The sequence below is a fragment of the Haemaphysalis longicornis genome, unplaced genomic scaffold, assembly GCF_048455015.1.
Source record: "Haemaphysalis longicornis isolate Haplotype H1 unplaced genomic scaffold, Haemaphysalis longicornis Haplotype H1 scaffold_1, whole genome shotgun sequence".
NCBI lineage: Eukaryota > Metazoa > Arthropoda > Arachnida > Ixodida > Ixodidae > Haemaphysalis > Haemaphysalis longicornis.
This window is the reverse complement of record NW_027526203.1, coordinates 407,140,356-407,153,332: the sequence shown is the minus strand read 5'-3', so window position 1 is coordinate 407,153,332 and position 12,977 is coordinate 407,140,356. Positions and strand designations below refer to the sequence as shown.

The 12,977-nt window shown below is 46.9% G+C and overlaps 1 long non-coding RNA gene across 1 annotated transcript; it reads right to left on the bottom strand.

The window, feature by feature from the left end:
• Positions 1 to 1,513: 1,513 nt before the first annotated feature.
• Positions 1,514 to 4,515, bottom strand: LOC144155464 (uncharacterized). Its single transcript, XR_013319578.1, has 2 exons — positions 4,393 to 4,515; positions 1,514 to 1,700 (listed from the first exon to the last, which is right to left on the bottom strand). It is a non-coding gene; the product is annotated as an uncharacterized LOC144155464 (long non-coding RNA).
• Positions 4,516 to 12,977: the final 8,462 nt, after the last annotated feature.

The window sequence follows — 12,977 nt, the reverse complement described above, 5'->3', positions numbered from 1 at the left end:
GAAAGCAACGAGAACGACTCGGAGGGTCCCACGGACGAGCATCGTTCTTGCGACTGCTCAAATTGGCTCCAACGAGAAGTGAGAATAAACAGTTAACGAACGAACCGAACAAGTACTTCTTTTGGGTTATTTCAAAAACCTACGACGACAGAAGTATTCCTACAATTGCTTCCTACAAACAACCCCCTCGTCGACTTCTTCCAAACCTTGCACACATAGTACTCAGCACATGAGCAGTTTCTCGAATTATAAAATCTGCGGTGACATTGCCATGCATAAACGCCGTTTTTATTCGCGTATATAAACTTTACAGGTATTTTGCACTATATTGTAATATTAAGGACCATTTTCTGTGCATGAGCATCGTTTCTATTCGGATTACAGCTTTATAGGCAGTACTATATGTGAAACCCGGTTATAGCGAACTGTAATATGCGCCGCAATTAGATCGACATATCCAGTAGCTCGATGTAGCGAAACCCACCGATAACGAGTTTTTTATTACGTGTTCACAATACGAGGGACACGCCCCGATCCCCGCATGCGGACACCAACGCAATATCAAGTATGTCGTTACCATACACAAAACAATCCATTCATTGCAAGCAATAAGGGTCCTTTCCACCTCAACTGCCTACTTCCCAAAAAAAAGACTCTCTCTCTCTCTCTCTCTCTCTCTCTCTCTCTCTCTCTCTCTCTCTCTCTCGTTTTCACTTTCATTTTGGCGGCGTCAACTAGCACAGAATTTGAGACCATGTCCTTCAATATCGAAGCAATAATGTCTGAGCACATGAACTGTGGAAACCGCTTCAATAAGCAGGCTTTCACTCGCGAGATCCTCTGCCTCTTTGAAACAGCACCAGCTGCCATGACATCGACTACAGCGTCTGCATCAATAGGGGCTCACAGCGACGTCAACCTGGTCGTCGACGACACTCAGGAAATTTCCGAAGGAATTCTATGGCGCCGTTTAGGTGTGCTCAGTTGCAGTCATGAACCATTTTCAACTAGCCCGGCTTTCCACTCTGCTTCAGTTACGGAAAGTGTCGGGCGTCACGTCGCTCCATGTAAGGCTGAACGTCTCAGTCGCGGCCAATCAACATCTCAATTACCGCTGTGAGGCCATGCATTTTGGTGGCAATTCTAGGTTCACCGACTTCGATATATCCGATGTGAACTTCGTTATAAGGAATATGTTTCGCATGTATTTTCGTATTTTCATAACTGATTTGTTTTTGTTCGATATATAGCATGATTCGCTCTATCCTGGTTCGGTATAATCGGGTTTAACAATTTGAAGAAAACATTCCCAAACATAAACGTACATATTATTGGCTTTATAACTTTGTAAGCAATATTTACTATTATATATTGTAATGGAACGGAGACACCATTCAACATAAGGGTTGTTTTTATTCGCATTGCAACTTTGAAGGTATTACTTACTATATTCTAAAGTGACCTGAAATGCTGCGACATAACCACGCAGATCAAAAAATCACAATTGCCCCAACAACGATTATCTCTAAAAAACAAAAAGAACAGAAAGCTTCGGGGGTGGGGCTGGCTCAGACGTCGAGGCATTGAATTCACCCCTCGGTGCGCGTGCTGATGGTCAGTCCTCTTTTAAACTCGCAGTAAAGCCCCGGCACTCGGAGGCGAGCTTCTCGGTGACGCACGTTATGTGACTGCCCTAGAGCCTGCGAGAGAAATAGAATGCACTTGATATTCTTCACAATACTATGGGATAAAGGGCCATCCTTACTTCAATATATGTTGGTCTACATTTATCATTACAACCACCTATAAGATTTTTTCACTGGCACTATAACTTCACTAGAGACGTTTCCGTGCGCTCTAATTTGCAGATGCGACTCTCTTCTGTGTGGTTTCTTTTAATCCACCGGCCATATTTCTCATACTTTATACTTCCCTTCTTGCGAATCAGAACTATGCTGGCGCTCTTCCACGCAATTAGCACATTTAAAGTCATAACCGTACTGAAAATAGATATCAAGCTTTCCCAGTACAATGTATCCTACCTCACTTGAAGAAATACTCCTGTGAATTTTTCAAACGTATGCCTTTGTTTGCATTTCATAGACTGGCTGAAGTAAACACCTTTTCATCGTTGATTTGGTCGATAAAGCAGTATTTAATTTTGTAAGTCAGAAAGAAGGGAAAACACCCTACGATGTCAAAACTACGGTGTCATTGGACGATGTCCAAGATCGGAATTCAAACTACTTTTTGTTTCGGTTCGTTGCCACACGACGGCTGGCATCCGTTTGTTGGGCATTTGCCATGTTTGTGGCTGTAGAATGGGTCAAATAAGCCTACCAGCACTGCTTAGAATCGTGCAGTTCACTAGACGAGGCCTATGCAGTGTCTGAACGCCCTCCTCTTCATCGAAGATGTTCCACTGCGAGGCGATTCGCCCCCACCCGTGGAGCTTGCATGGCTCATCCCTGTATAAGGAGTCGAGTTTGCAACAGGCCGAGAGTCAGTTAATTCGGCGCTGTGTCGTAAGCAATCGGTGCTTCCCGCAGCCCCACGACAACGAGAACTGGCCAGAGCGTCAGTGTCAGACTGCAAGCGATCTGCCAACTCACTTCTGCAGTAATGAAGGTTGCAGCGCAAAATGGTCATCCAGTATAGAAAAAATTACCTAAGTACAAGAATACTAACTAAAAAAAGAACATCCTAGAGGGGATTCGAACTTTCAGATTGCGACACAACACTCAGTACTTTAGACCACAGGGCCAACCACTGCCCAACGCTCTCGGGGGTGGAAATATAAAATATATATCGTATAGCCTGTTAAGGTTTTTCGTTTCGGCATTCCCAGCAGCTTACATGACTATTTCTGCACTAACGCTTGTGCAGCATGCGTCCCCCAAATTCCCAGGAATATCTTAACTCTAGAGACTGCTTTACTTAGGCAGCAACAGTGATTCCAAATGTCAGGTCGCGCGGCTTACAGCTAGGCTAGTTCGGCCAACGCAAAACGTGTATCCCGTACGTTAGTTTTACACTTTGCAATAAAAGTTCCGGTTGCTTTTAATTCCTTCGTACCTATATTAACTTGGCTGACTCTACTCCTGCCATTAATTGGCCTTAGATTTTCTACTACCGTACGAGTCAGCGAAGCGTCACATGTGGGCTTGGGTGGAGCGTAAATAAGCTTGATACAGTGCAGAAAATAACAAAAGGAACATTCTTCCAGGCACAATTCCTTTCGTCGCTTAGTTTTAACTGAGCGAACGAATAGCGACGACCCGCCGGCGGCCGGCCGACTGACTCTGTTGGAGGGTCGGTGAGCCGCGGAGTAGTGCAGTCAAGCCAAAACCTTGCCTCGCGTACGCGTCATACGAAGCGTCATAGGAAATCGGCAAGGAGGATGTAGAGAGGAAAGTACTTTACAATGGATTTTCTACCATATAAAATGGCGTAAACGTATCGAGAGTGGTCGAAACATGGCCCGGGGATTTCAGGCTACGATTTCTAGTAATCCCACAAAGTTTACAACTCCCAGCAGTGTTTTTTTAAAAGATCCATGGATATATGCCGTCGTCACATGCAGCTTTTCCTGTTTCCATGCCCTTCGGTGCCTTTTCTAGCACCTTTTTAGTTATTACGGGAAATGGCAAGCTATGCTTATAGGCTCAGAAATTACCTTTGGTATAAGGTCGATGGCGTATAGCGAGGTGTAGAATCGTTCAGCTCCTTTTATCTCCTCCTTCCTGTGCGTAATGTTACCCTATTCGTCTCTGACAGCGGACATTCCGTATTTTCCAATAGCAAGCTTCATCTTAGTTGCTTTTATGCTTACCCCTCTTTACAGAGTTTCCTCGGCCACTGCCATGTTGTACGCCCGAATATCCTCCGTTGTACTTCTGTTCATTTCGACACCTCCGCCAATTTAATTCGGTCCACCATCTCGACAATTTCACGTTCTTGCGTTTCGCAATACGTTCCTTAATTTTCTTAGTTAATTGGCCAGTTTTTTGTCAAGCTGTACGAGCAGGCAAAGAAAGAGCGCTGGGGCTGTTGTCGGCGAACAAACGAAAATAAATCAAGGCTTCGTGGGTCGCTTTTATAATATAATTACTCGACGGTGCGTGTCTATTCTTGTGCACGCGTGGCGTCGATCTCTTAGCACATGAGAATAAATTGGTCGTAAAAGTTTCCCATTGTTACTGTCTTTGAGTGTGAATAAGTTCAGCGAGCGGGCTAAAGAAGCGCAACAGCGGCTGTTGTCCGCTACTGAAAAAAGTGACCTAAAAAAAGCATTAACATCCCATCCACAGCGGCGGACTGTATGCAGGGCCCCTGAAATGCCTAGTTCTTTCAATAATGAGAGACCCCTTGCTAGAGATGTGTGCCACTCACCCCGATGAGCACAGCATGGCTGCCGCGGAGCATGTCTCGCTCGAGGTCCTCCAGACTGCCCACATTGGGCGGCAGCGGAGACCTCCCGGGCGGCGGCTGCTGCTGCTGCATGAAGCGGAGACGGAAAATTTACTGCAAGGCGTTTCACAAGCGCTGCCCAAGGGGCAGGACCGCGAGAAGGTCTTGCAAACCCATTACCGCAAAAATCAACTGTCATTTGACCTTGGTAACATCGAACTGTAGCACCGCCTTTGAACCTACAACACCAGACAACTGTACGGGCTACTCTCACGCAGTAGACTTAGAAAAGACAGTCCCTGTGTGCATGGAGTTCCCTCAAGCACTGACCTGAAGCTCGTGGGGAATCTACTACTTAAATTTACATTTTCAACTTTTATTTATAATTTCTTTCTTATATAATTTCTTATTTATAATTTATTTATAATATATTTCAGTAAATCAACTATCGCTCTCCTCTCCTTTGGCTGGCTCATCCTAACCATGTGAAATTTTCGCGGGAGGTGGAAACACGATTTACAACACTGCTTGTTGGGGACGACACGCTCCGAGATAACGGCAGAATAGCGCGCAGCCGTGCATTCGCTGACCACGAGGTCCCTTCCTGAGGCGCAGCAGCAATGCGCCGTGACCAACAAGACTGCAGCCCGCGCTGCGCACAAATTTTGCATTAGGGAGTATAGTCATCGTCAGCCAGTTTTTTTTTTCTCTGTGTGTGTGGGAAGGGGGAGGGGGGGGAAGGGGGGGGAGGGGGGGGGGGAGTCGATGGCTTCAATAATACAAGAAAATTTTTATCATCTAGCGTACTCGACCCCCTTCCTAACCATGAAGCTAAGTGAACGAATTAAAATTGACGGCTTGATACGCAAATGTTTTAGGGTAGCCCTCGGACTCCTTCCAAAAACCTCCAACGACCGCCTCCTTGCACTGGGTGTCCACAACTCCCTTGACGAGATTGTTGAGGCGCAACGCACCGCCCAATTAGAAAGACTCACTAAGAGTCACACCGGTCGGCACTTGCTAGCTTCCTTAGGTCTTTCACCACCCACCTCCAACCATCAGCAATTGGTAGACATTCCCCCTTCCATCAGCCAGAGGCTCCGAATCAAACCTCTTCCGCGAAATATGCATCCCGTACACAATGAGGATCGCAGACTGGCTCGCGCGAGAACCCTTGAAAAAGCGTACCATCCAGGCTCCCCCACGCTATACACAGATGCAGCAACCTATCCTACCAGAGCGGCTGCTATAGCCACAGTGGTTGACTCGAAAAAAGTCCAGCTCGCTTCCGCCTCCTTATTTACGACATCCCCCACGGCGGGAGAAGAGATCACCATCGCGTTGGCTATGAACCACAGTCCCCACCTTCAAACAACTATAATCAGTGACTCTAAATCAGCCATCCTAAATTTCCTTTACGCAAGAGTTTCCCCAGCAACTTTATCAGTCCTGCTGAAGGCACAGAAAGTTCGATCGCGTTGTTTCACTCTCGTCTGGGCTCCCGCCCATACTGCGCTACCTGGAAACTCAGCGGCCCACGAAGCTGCTGGAGCTTTGGTCTACCGAGGGCTCGATGGCACCGCCAATGATAGTGAGATATTCACTCTACGGGACAGGCTGCACACATACGGGGACATCCTCGCCCATTACCGCTTGGAGCGTGCCATTTTTCCTCCTCCTCACCCATCTCTATCCCGATCCTTGGCGGTTATATATCGGCAGCTCCAGACCCGCTCCTTCCCCACCCCTGCCATCATGTCAGCGATCTTTCCTGACACCTACATAGACGAATGTCCATATTTTTCGGTCCCTCACGCATCGTTATCCCATATCATATGGGCCTGTGATAGCATCCCACTATCCAGGCACCGATCCCATCCCATTCTCCTTACTATCACCAGCGAGGCGCGCTGGGAGGCCGCCCTGCGTGACCCAAACCCCCAAATCCAAGAAGACCTGGCCCGCTTGGCCGAAGGCACCGGACCCCTGCCGAAAAGGGGCCCTGCTGCCCGACGGACGACGGAGAAGACGTCGCAGGCCTAATCGCCCCAGCTGTGGCCAAATAAAGTTCTGTCTATCTGTCTGTCTATCATCTACTGTTGTCCGTATTGGCATTCAAACCCTCGTGTTAGCAATAAAATTTTGTTGTAAATCAATGCTCTGTTTGTGTTTTCGTCTGGGTGCTGCTACGTCCTATCTTAAGCCGTATTCCTTGCCTGGTCGAGGAGCCATGCAGGGCAGACTTTGGCAGGCGGTGCAGGAATGCAGGAAGGCCACAGCCGCAGGAGCTCGGCCAGGGTATCGTTGACGGAGACCAGGGCCGTACTCCGCTCGTCCTCCTCGAACAGGTCAACCATGGCAGGCTCCTTGCAGGAGGCCAGCGCCACGGCCGTGACCCGTCCACCAGTGCCATCCTGTGAAAAACGGGAACGTGTTCGATATCCAATATAAGGATGTGACACGTCCCTGTTAAGCTGGCGTCCTTTACTCGAAGCCGTTGTTGGGATTGCCGGTATACGTGTGCCTGACGGGAGGATAGTAGTAGATGCGATTGCGCGAGCTCTCCCAACAGTGTAACAAAGTGTGGGTGAGTCTTTACGGAAGTGAGCATGGACATTACGGGGTGGACGATAAAAAACGAAGACTCCCATCGAAAACAGGGCAGGATTAGAACTTTACGAAACAGTGCTCATAGCGAAGAATGGGAGCGCGAGTTGGCGGTTGGAATTTAATTCTTACTTTTCGTCCGATGAGTGGCCTTTGTAGAAACACATTTTCATTGATGCAATTGTGTTATGAATTTTGAGAAGCGAACTGCGGTGATGGTAGGCTTGTAAGCGTTATTTTTTTCCTTTGAATAGTGCGCATCCATCCATCCATCCATCCACCCATCCATCCATCCATCCATCCATCCATCCATCCATCCATCCATCCATCCATCCATCCATCCATCCATCCATCCATCCATCCATCCATCCATCCACCCATCCATCCATCCATCCATCCATCCATCCATCCATCCATCCATCCATCCATCCATCCATCCATCCATCCATCTGTCCGTCCATCCATCCGTCCATCCATCCATCCATCCATCCATCCATCCATCCATCCATCCATCCATCCATCCATCCATCCATCCATCCATCCATCCATCTGTCCGTCCGTCCGTCCGTCCTTCCGTCCGTATATCTATTCAGAGAAATTAATCACTTATAATGTAATATTTCTGTGGCGCCAGTGTCTCACTGATACTCTGAAACCCCCCCAACGGAGACCATTTTTCAGTGTAGTACCTGTTCATTGCGTCGTTTTGTGCTCGTCGCTCAAGTTCGACTGAATAAATCATCACATTTAATACATGCTGTACGGGAAAGCGTAAACTGCCTTGACGGGATCGGGGAACACGACGGGCGGCGAGATATTTTCTGCCCACATCTAAAAAGCGGGACAGAAAAAGCAAATAATTATTTTTATCTTGATACTGACAATCAAAACGAGCGCAGGGACGCGCTGCCCCATGGGAACCGAGACAGCCCGCCCGCTTTGTGCGCGAACCTTGCGGAGGCGGCCCAGCCTGCAGCAAGGTGGGGACTAGAGCAGCACGATGTCGGAGCGTAGAGCCCAATGCGGTATTGGCGGAAGTAGATTTGGCCGGCCCTCCCCATAACAAACGCTCGGCGTGCAAAGCTGGGGAAGGGCCGTATGCGTTCGCCGGGAGAGAACAACGAACTATTTGTTTACTCGGGGCGATTGAAGTAGAAAGCTATCGACGGATTCGAACTAGGTGTCCGAAACCTCTCTATCCTGTGACACGTTCGGGGCTGTCTACACACGAGATAATTGAACATTGCTATTTCCTTTTGCAATTCTTACGGTGCTAATTATTAGCTTGTGAGTTCAGAGTGCAGAAAGGAACCTTTTGGGTTTTTGTCCTATTGGTCCAGGCAGGAGTCGCATCTTGCGAAAAGGCAACGGCTTGGCCCATTTCGCGGCTAGGGCCCTCGCCAACCAGTCCAGGGAAGGAGAACCGAAGCCCACCCAATCCCGACCTCCCATGAAATCACGGAAGAATACGAACTAAACAGGAAGCTAGACTTTCGCAACTTTGCTCCCATATGAGACGGAAACGAAGGAAACCACAACTCTCTGTTTACTTCAGGAAATCTACCCTTTCCCTGCCAGTATGATTATATCAATTTTCTGCCCAAACAAGTACTCTTTCCGACATCATCTGGGAGCTCCAGGATAATCCACATTTACCCTCCCCCCTTCCTCCTTTTCCCCAGCCCAGAGCAGTGGGAGATTGTTTTCTAGCTCGCACTTCCGGACCAGGGTCTTGTAGTGGAGACAAGTGTGCTGGCGAAGATGGAAAGTGTACTTTTGAAATAAAGAGCTACTCCGACCGAACGCGACGCTCAATTTAAAGTTTTCCTCCACTTCCTCCTCGACGCCGCTAGTATACCGCAGATGAATGTAGGCGAAGGACAAGCAATGAAATTCCCCGTCATCGTACTCCCCCTTTACACGGTGGCATGAACGAGCAGCAGCGAAGCACGTAGGAGACATATGGATGCCATTCGAAAGCGTTCAGGTGGACCTGAAAGCGAAGCGTCTCCACCCGCAAGATTGCAAGGCCGTTCGACAACGCGAAGCCAAGCAAGGTGTTTCAGGCAATCAGCAGGACATTTATGCTTTCGCATTAACAACCCGTGAAATTCACCATGGTGTCCTTGGATTGTTTATCAATTTTGGTCTCTGCTAAGTTTGCGTGTATGTCGTAATTTCTCTTAAAAGACATGGCCTGACTTATACCGGGATAAGTGCGGTGAACGTTCCTGCAGTTATTACTATTTTGTGAGTAAATAACCTTATAAGGAGTGTACGCACCAGCTTGATACTTAACAGTGCGCAGTTATGTGCGACGAGCTTCCTTTGTATGCGAACCTTTTTGTCTAGATCACGTGCCAGAAAAAAAATATTCCTGCATAACGGGGTAAAAAAAAACAAAAACAAGTGAATGTGTGGCAAAACGTCATTAATGAGAAGGGAAATACGATAATTGCTCAGTTGATCATGGATTCACTCTTAACAAGGAGAAGGCGACAATAAGAATTCCGGACAAGAAATACATCACCGTCTCAACACCTCCAATCTGCTGAATTCCCTTCGTGTAGTACAACTCTATTTGATGATGTTTCTTAAATACGCCTCCATGTTGGAACTACTCGTCCCCCTTTCCCTCCTCCTCAATAACCAGGGCCACATGAAGCCTACAAGAGGCCGCCGCCTCCGCCCGCAGAAGCGCCGCTGTTGACACGGTGATATGGCTTCCCGTTCCTGGTGTGGGATAATTCACTCCCCTTCTAAATATACCAAGTTGTAATTCTTCACTTTGGAATAAACAAGTGAGACCCACTGCACCAGTTGCATCAGAGGGATGCCGCTGATATCATGTGGGAACACCGCCTGTTTGTGTTTGTGAGCACGTAGTGTATGGTTTGCTTGTGTTTCGCTGCTGCAAGGAAGAAGAAAGTGAATGTCTAATGCGCAGCCACAAGGGCGTGGGCGTAATGAGGCGCACCCACTCGGTACGTGTGCGCCCCATTATCCGGACTGTGGATAAAAATCATGGGTCGGCTGCACACTAGTGACCTGGACAAAAGGGATTCATAATGGTGTTCGATGGTATAAGGGAAACGACAATTTTCCCTTCTGGTGGCAACATGCAGTGTTCAGTAAACAAGTTCTAGAATGCCGGAACATTGTTAAATGGTGTCAAAAAATAGCAAGACTTTCACGTGACCAAGCGACTTTTTAGCGAGTGGCAGGGGCCTGAATATAGCTCAGGGCGAACATTAAATGCAGGTATAAGAGCTTCACCGACCTGTTAATGAGTTCTGGGCTGTGGCAAGGATCCCTGCAGTAGGAGATGCGCCTCTTCTGCATTGACGATGCCATGGCTGCAGAATCAGGTTGTCCTGTTGTCCGACGCGCAGGAAAACAATGAACGGGTCAGCATAGCAGATTCTATTTTATGAAATCCTTGAAGGTTCCACTGGGAATTTAAGCAGTCCTAGAAAGCACGTTACAGCTTGTACTTTTTGCTAGCAGCGAACAGTGCAATAATAGTGATTTATAACCACTAATAAATGGACCCCAAAATAAAAAGGAAAGCAAGAGTTTAAGATAACTTATATGAGGCCTTTTATAGTATTCTGATGACTTGTGTGAAAGCACTTGATTTTCCTTACGACTGAAAGAAATGGCCAGGTTTGTTACAGATTTATGTCCTTTTGGTGAAAGTAAAACGTTAAATTTTCTGAGCAAAGACACCATCCACCCGAAACAATTCTTGAACTATATATCAAGATTTCCATGTTCATCTGCCCCGCTTTGTACGTTTAGCTGGTAGTTTGTGGGTCGCTTCGACAGGGATCACGTTTTTACGTACTCGTGAGGAAAAATCGACTGCGTGCCTATACTTAACAAAAAAAATGTAATCTTTTCAAGAAATTATATATTTTTCTCCCTAGAAACTCAAATATACCATTTACTCCACCCCCCTCCCCCTGCCGAGCGAAAGTTCTCGCTACTATTAGGATCTGCTTATCTCTCTCTTTCTTTCGTTCCCTCCCTCCCTCCCTCCCTCCCTCCCTCTCTGAGTACTAGAAGTAGAGCTTCCTGTTACGGCACTGCTTCTAATACAGGGTTATCAACTGAATAAAAATCACGCAGGTGCGAAGTACCACAATAGTAAATAACTTGCAAAAGCGAGCGCTTGGGATGCGAGCACCCCGTTTTCTGCAACTGTTGCCAGTCCTGCGCGCAAACTATACACAGTTGCGCCGGCGTTCGAACGTAGCTGAGGCCGCCTAAACCGTAGACAAGCTGGTCACATGCACATAGCGGGCAAATAATACTGGACAGCCGGCGTACTCGATAAAATAGGGCCTTGCCAGTGAGGGTTTGAGTCACTGAGGCGAAGATGGTTACAAAGTCTAACCCATTGTTCCTGCGATTGTTGGTGTCGTGCATATTTTGTTTTATTTCTCTCTTTTTCTTGTTTATCAAAGTAGGGACCCGCTACTTTAGTCAAGTTGTTTTATGACCCCTTTTAGTGTGGGCCCCTGTCATCATGTTGACTATGATGAGAAAGTGAACAATTCTATGCTATAATACCTCAGGTACCATAGAGGTCCTTAGATTACTGAGACGTTCAAAGACAATTGTGATTGAAAGGCAACAAGGACATCCGTGCACAGCCGAAAAAAAAAACTGAAAAGAGAAAAATGAGTACACAAAACGAAAATCGAAATACATTATAGGAAGCATGTAAATGCACTTACAATGTTGTCAAAAAAAAAAAACCCAACTCGGATTTTACTAAATATGCGCTATAGGAAGCATGTAAATGCACTTACAATGTTGTCAAACAAGCCCGCAACTCGGACTTTAATACATATGCGCGATTAAATTGCGTTTCAAATGGTTAACAAAGGATTCATGAACATGAATTTCAGAAACGGTTTCTTTTAGCCGCCTGTTCTCGGGTTGCATAGCAATAAAGCCGATATTCAGAGAAGATTTGTACGCGCCGTTGAATATGCGGCGGACTTGAAGGAATGGACGAGACGACGAAAAGTTAAGCACGAAGTTCAAAAGCCGACACAGTTCAAAAGTTCAAAAGCCGACAAGGTATGCTAGCCTATAGAAGTAGGGGAGAACAGCTAGCAGTAGTCGTTTTTCTAGAGAAGGTAGTTAGGGAAATTGGTTGGCGGCCGTGATACTGGATCTTCTCGAGTAGCTCGTACTGATAAAACGTGCTGGTTTATCTTGTATTGGTTCGAGATTGTTTTTTAAGTACGCACGTCTCGTTGAGTTTTCATATTATTAACCGTATGGTTTTGAATTTATTCCTTGGTGCGTTAGTCAGCAAGTGACAAGACCGTGCACTGGTTCTTGAAAAATGAGAGGGAAGAAAAATTCTAAACAATAGGGAAGAGTAGGTTTAACACAGCTTCGAAAAGAAAACGGCATCACAAACATCGGCTATTTGCTTCCGCAAAACCTCTCGCAGGACCAACGAAGCAAAGATTGTGGATCATGAAGGCCATGACTTTACTCCCAAACCTTATCTGGACAGGGGCATTGGGGAAAAAAAAATCTTCCAAGTGCAGTTTAATGCCGCGGTACTTACTTCAATATTTACATTCTATCTAGTGCTTCGTTAATCGACGATCACGTACCATCAGCCGATCATTGGTCATTCTTCAGTTACTTAACATAGAGGACCCAGGGGAACGTATTTTCCGTGTGCCAACAGATGCGATGTGTAACACGGCCGCCGAATGTCACGCAGGAAATAAACGGCACGGCTATGCGATGGTAGTGATGACACTTCGGGACCTAATGGTTCAATCGCAGTGCCGATTTCCCAAGCTGTTTTACAATTTAGAGAACGAAATGACTCACCGGCGTTGCCTGGCTTGGCCTTGTCTACCTCGAGGGTGTCCGGACATTTTAGGCCCTGGAGGAGGGTACCGGTAGCGTTGCCTGCGGTGGCT